This window comes from Callorhinus ursinus, unplaced genomic scaffold, assembly GCF_003265705.2.
Source record: "Callorhinus ursinus isolate GAN/ISIS: 27379988/994484 unplaced genomic scaffold, GSC_fseal_2.0 scaffold6, whole genome shotgun sequence".
In the NCBI taxonomy this organism is placed as follows: Eukaryota; Metazoa; Chordata; class Mammalia; order Carnivora; family Otariidae; genus Callorhinus; species Callorhinus ursinus.
The window spans coordinates 4409996-4416240 of NW_027397068.1; the positions used below are offsets into that span (position 1 = coordinate 4409996).

Consider the following 6245-nt stretch of genomic DNA (forward strand, 5'->3'; position numbering starts at 1 on the left):
GCTTTAGGAATACTTAATTTGTGTGAGAGCTTATTTTTTAAGCCAAGTAAATAGAACACTTTTTAAAAATATGACATATACATAATATACATACATACATACATACACACATATACATAAACATATAAACAGACACAGAGATCTTATAGCTTGCATTTTTAAATTTTAGCCATGTCTCACATACAATAATATAAAATCTGAAAGAACAGTTTGATCCAAATTGTGTTTCTGGAAGATGGACTAAGTTAAGGTTATCTGCTCAGATGTTCAAAAGTTTTTTACTGAAGATTTTTATTTGTGCACTGTATGGATTATTTTAGAGAAACTATTTTTGGAATCATTTTGTCTTTTAGAAACTTATGCATACAGGAGTGCCTGGGTGGCTCAGTCAGTTAAGCGTCTGCCTTCAGCTCAGGTCATGATCTCAGGGTCCTGGGATCTAACCCCACATTGGGCTCCCTGCTCAGTGGGGAGTCTGCTTCTCCCTTTCCCTCTCCCACTCCCTCTGTGTGCTCTCTCTCTCTAATAAATAAATAAATAAATCTAAAAGAAAGAAAGAAAGAAAGAAAGAGAAAGAAACTTATGTATACCAATCAAAAAATGCATTCTGTGGTCTCCAAGAGGTCTGGGATCCTCATTTCAAGAGTGCCCCTTAATGTGAGGTATCTTATCTAGGTTAAAGTTTCCCCAAAATGGCCACTAAAGTTCCAAATTATCCAAAAGTTCACCCATTTTGCATCTAAGGCTCAAGATCCTGGTCTATAGTGTTTATATAGGAAGTAGGAATTTCTGAGGGAGGTGAGAAAATTTTAGGACAGGTGGAACTATCTTTGTCTCTAGGTTCCTTAAAATGACAAGTCAATGGGGAATATAGTGATTAACTCTTGCCCCAAAATCCAGAGAATCCTGAGTTTTTTCCCTTATGGACTGAAGTGTGACTTACCACAAGAGCTTCGAAAAACATAATGCAGATATACACAATAAAGTCAGGGAATTCTGACTTTGACCTAAGAGAAACTTACCCTCTCACTCTGCAGTTAGGAAGAAAGCAGTGAGTACAATGAATTCCATGGGTACAAGCACATGGTTGCTCATCAACCTCAGAGGTATTGAAGGGGGGGGTCATCTCTGTATCCCACTTTTGACACCAGAAACTGTCAAACATCCAAAAACAGTAAAAATTAAAACCAGTTCAGAAAATAGTATTTACTAAGAGTTTATTGTGCACATAACAGTTTACAAACTAGGAGCCTTCAAACCAATGTTTATTGAAGCTCAGAGGTCTGACATTGCAGGATGGCTTGTAGAGTGAAAATGAGGAAGTGTTTTAACCTTTACAATGATTGGTTATCACAACAGGGGTTTCTAGATGGCAGAGGATTGGTTAAGAGTGATTATTTTACACCATTTTAGGAAAATGGCCTGTTTCTTTTATGGTTATCAAAGCAATATATTTATAAGAAATAATGTAAATTTTGCTTATGTTCATGATATAAATGAGATTTAGTTTTGTTACATGGTTTAAATGCTTTTGTCTGGTTAGGGGATTTTCAAGCCAAATATCCATTTATTTTACTTTAAAACTATTATAAAATCTCAGTGTTAAGTTTCAAAATATTTCAATAGTGATGACTTTATCTTTTGGTGATGACTTGGAATTATGGTCTTTAAAAAGTCTTCTTCAAAGAGAAGTATAATATTTCATATTCAGATTCAAGCCTGAAAGAAGAAACAGTGTATTAAAGATTTCTAATAGGCTCAATGTTCTTACAATTGGCAATAGATGAAATCACTGTCTTTGATATCCATTTGGGAAATGAGTATTATCTTCCAAAACAGTTTCCATATTAATAAAACTGACAAATATTTGAAGAATGTAGAAAAAAGGGAATCAGTTGCTACATAACTCTCACTTAGTAAATATTTGTTGAATTAACAGATTTTTCCTCAGAGTACAGAGGTGCTTGATTGCCCTGATCAAATTATCACAAGTTCTGTTAAGCAGATTCAGAATTAGTAGAATTTTTTCTTGAGGTGGTAAAACAAAGTGGAAAAGAACACAGATTTTGGAGAATAAAAGTCTTTGAATCGAGTTAGTCCTCCAGTTCCTATTAACTGCATGATGATAAATTATTTAATCTCTAAACCTCAGGTTCTACCTCTGAAAAAAAAAAAAAAGGAGATTGTAGCAAGTATCTTTTGGGGTGAGGTCAAATACAACCATTAATTAAAGCATTTAACACAGTAGTGGCCATGTAGTGCATGAAACTATTGTTATTTCTCCACAGTTTTTAATGGTTTTCAAAGAAACAAATTAAGAAATGTAAATATATCACAACATTGAATGACTATTAAACAATAATAGAAGAAATTCACTTTCTTTTGACAGAGAATGAATGATGCTGCATGATGGTTGCCTTTTCTATTGCTGACAAATCAAATGTAGCTTGCTTTACACATATTGAATTCCAGGGCCCCTTCTAGAGTACTTGGGGTCAGCATCACGTGCCTGAGTTACTCAGGAGAGTTTAAGTCAGGTAAGAAGATCCTTGGTCAGAGGCAGCATAGGTCTAGTATTTCTAGAACCTAGACTAAACAAAGTGCCAGGAAGATTTAATTTTATGGATGCTATTGGTGAGCACAGACAGAAAGTCTTTGAAGAAGGGTGGCCAGTATGAATCATTATTCTCAGCAAGTGACCTTTCTTGCAAAGGTAGACAACAGGTGTGGTACTCATGCAAATGATGGAAAAGGATGACTCATTGTACTTTAATTTATATTTTAGTGTGTAGGAATGTCCCAATTCAGGAAAAAGACAAAAGCCTTATTATTTCTTTGGCAGCTTTTTGTTTGTTTTTAACCCTGTTTATCTTCCAAATTAGATAAAATAACAGAAATAGAGGTAAGGTTCTTAGACAGGCTTAGATAAGAGAAAAGCCTGTGAAAATTCTGCCTGAAGTAAAATGGAAGGGCTGCCTTAACTGGAAAGAGTGTGATTCATGCTGTCAGAAACTGGACCAAAGATAATGGTCATATAATGACCATTTTCTTTTTATTTCATAAAAGTATGGATACATACATATGTTTTTTCTTTTTCAACTTAAAGACTAGTAACATAGGAATTTTTCAAAATATTTAAGATTGTTCTATCATCTAGAAAAATCTAAGACTTTCAGGCAAATAAGAATTGAGCCATTATCTTTTTCCCTTTCAACATGTTACTTTACTTTTGTTAAAGGATCTTTTTAAATATGGAACTCTTCATGAATTTGCATGTCATCCTTGCACAGGGGCCATGCTAATCTTCTCTATATAGTTCCAATTTTAGTATATGTGCTGCTACAAGTGAGCACTTGTTAATGAATTTTAAAGACTAAATTAGTTAAAAATGAGGAAGAATTCAAATGGTGATAAATAACGGTGAGTAATAATGCAGCACAGTGATATATAAAACATGTATTATTTGGGACACAAGAGAATGAAAACTGTATGGCACCGCTGAATGACAGCACAAGCACAGAGCAGCCTAACATCAGTAATGAAGCATTATCAGGTCAGTCTATCCTTGACCACAAATATTTAATGCTTTTTAATCAGCTCACAAAATTGAGTCTTACCACTCCTTGGAAATCCATGACAAAAAGGAGCTCTTTCCCAGTTTTTATAACAGAACATTTTAGGAGGAAGATGGAAACATGTTAGCCTTTTCTCCAAGGAACCAAGTGTTGTCCTTTTAAATGAATGAATGAATGAATACATACATACATACATACATACACACAGACATAAAAGGAAGGCTGGCCCAGGAAGGCTGATTGTTTAGTTCTTCCAGGTATACAATTTCTCCCAGCAGCCTGGTGGTCAGTTGCAAATAAAACAATCATAAATTGTTTGCTTTCACTGTCATCATTTAACCCTTGCTTCTGAACTAGGTCCAGCATTTTTTGTATCACTGCTGAAGCACCATAAATTATACTTGCAGGAGCCCTTCAATGACCTGTTTGGAGAGACTGGTTAAGGGGAATAAGTCTAGTGTGGATTTTTGGCACCAGAACTTGGTATGGTATGACTCAGGATACAGGAAATATAAAAGATTGCTTCTCTCCCTATGGTTTTGAAAAGAGGGCAAAACCCATGTCAGGAAATTTCTTGTTGCTGAAGAATGAAGAGATTCCCAAAATACAGGGAAAAACACATAGACTTACAAATAAAAGTTGGTCTCAAATTTCAAGGATATAGGGATATTCTTATTGTTTGAGTAACTACTGCAGTGCAGTTTCCCTTAAACTACACAGCACATAAATGTTTCTAAAAATTTTCTGAGAACAGAATCCAACGGAGGAAATTCATCCCAAAGCAAAGCTACCAACTCATGTTTCTTCCAGTTTCTATGCTATATTCACCAACCATCCATCTCCAACACAGCAACCCACTCCTACCCTCCAGGACACTAGGGAACACAAATAGATGAATAGAAATAAACAACAGTAAATCACACATTGCTCTTAAGTCCCAGGTGAAAGAGGATATTGGATGGAATGAAACCTACCCTGGTCAATCCAGGAATAAGCCAGCCAAATAGAGGAAGTGAAGACTACAAAGAGAATATAAACAACTCTATCTTTCAACATTTACTGACTGTTTTAATAGTTCACAAATGAAGAGTCTGTGTTAATGTGTGTCATCCAAGACTGAAATAAATGTTCAATGTCTAAAACTATCAGCCAATGAATCAAAATCAATAGTACTCAGATCAAATTTCCAGGAAGGGACAAAATAAATGGATTCATATAGGTACATCATAACAGCTCCCAGATGACTCCTAGGGAGAAAAAGAAAATCGGTAGCCTAGAGTATTTTAGGATGGTTAAATGGGAAATTGTGTCAACATGAAAATCGCAATGATTTACCAAAGATCCACAAACACATTCTCTTGGAATCTTTAATTAGTGGTGTGAGCATTTAGGTGTTTGGGATTACTGAGCAATCTTATTTTGTAATTATTTGAAAACTGCTCCCATCTATACTTAAGAGTTCCCATGGTTCTTTTTATGTCTGTTTTGTAGAAATTGCACTCTACTGTGTTTCAGTTATGTTTTTACTTCTCCAAGGAGGATTGTCATTCAAATAGAAATGGACCCAACCACAAATGTTAAAAGTTATAAATTAAAATATGTGCTATTTTTTCCTCTGTAAGCATTTCTATATTTTACAGATTTCTTATTATTTTATCTAGGAATAATTAATATAAGATTGGAAGATTAGAGATACATTGTTTGAAAAAGAATTAATGCTATGTTTAAAAATGGTATTTTGGGGGGGGCGGAGCAAGATGGCGGAGGAGTAGGAGACCTAGATTTCGTCTGGTCTCAGGAATTCAGCTGAATAGGGATCAAACCATTCTGAACACCTACGAACTCAACAGGAGATCGAACAGGAGAGTAGCAACAACTCTCTGAACAGAGAAGCGACCACTTACTGGAAGGTAGGGCGTGCGGAGAAGTGAATCCAAGGCGATATTCGGGAGGATAGACGGCGGGGGAGGGGCCTCCGCCGGCCGCTTCTGGCAAGTGCTAGAGCCGCGGAGCACAAAATCGGAACTTTTAGAAGTTGGCTCGGCGGAGGGACGTCGCTGCAGTGGCTAAGCGGGGGGTGGAATCTTCCCGGGACAGTGTGGTCTCAGGACCCTTGGGGTCACAGAGAGACCGGGGGTGCCTGAGTGCGCCAGAGCTCCCAGGTATCGGAGCAGGGAAGCCGGCTGCAGAGACGGAGCCGAGGCGCGGGCTCTCAGCTCGGGGTTGCCATAAACTGTGATCTGCGGCCCAGTTGGGGCACGGCTCCCCCAGCAGGGACCCAACAAGCAGCAGATCCGGGGAGACTCCCCTTCCTTCCCGGGGAGGAGCGGTGCGGGAACGCACTGCAGGGATCTGCTGGGTTTGGAGACTCCGTGCGGGGTCGGGTACCAGAGATAGCAACGCTCGATCACAGGCTGGGTGAGCACCGAGTGCGGCCGGAGACCGGGGACACGGAAGTGACTGCTTTTCTCTGGGGGCACATTGAGGAGCGGGGCCCCGAGTTCTCAGCTCCTCCGGGCGGAGATTGGGAGGCCACCATTTCTGCCCTGGTCCTCCAAAGCTGTATCGAGAGCTTGCAGGGAACAAAAGCTCCTGAGAGCAAACCCGAGCAGCTTGCTTAGCCCGGACCGACAAGGGCGGGGCAATTCCGCCTCCGGCAAAGACATTTGG

The 6245-nt window shown here is 38.6% G+C and overlaps 1 non-coding gene across 1 annotated transcript; it reads right to left on the minus strand.

The window, feature by feature from the left end:
* Positions 1-3245: 3245 nt before the first annotated feature.
* LOC112813961 (U6 spliceosomal RNA) lies at positions 3246-3353 on the minus strand. The gene has a single exon (XR_003205633.1). It is a non-coding gene; the product is annotated as a U6 spliceosomal RNA (small nuclear RNA).
* Between the last annotated feature and the right edge of the window lie 2892 nt (positions 3354-6245).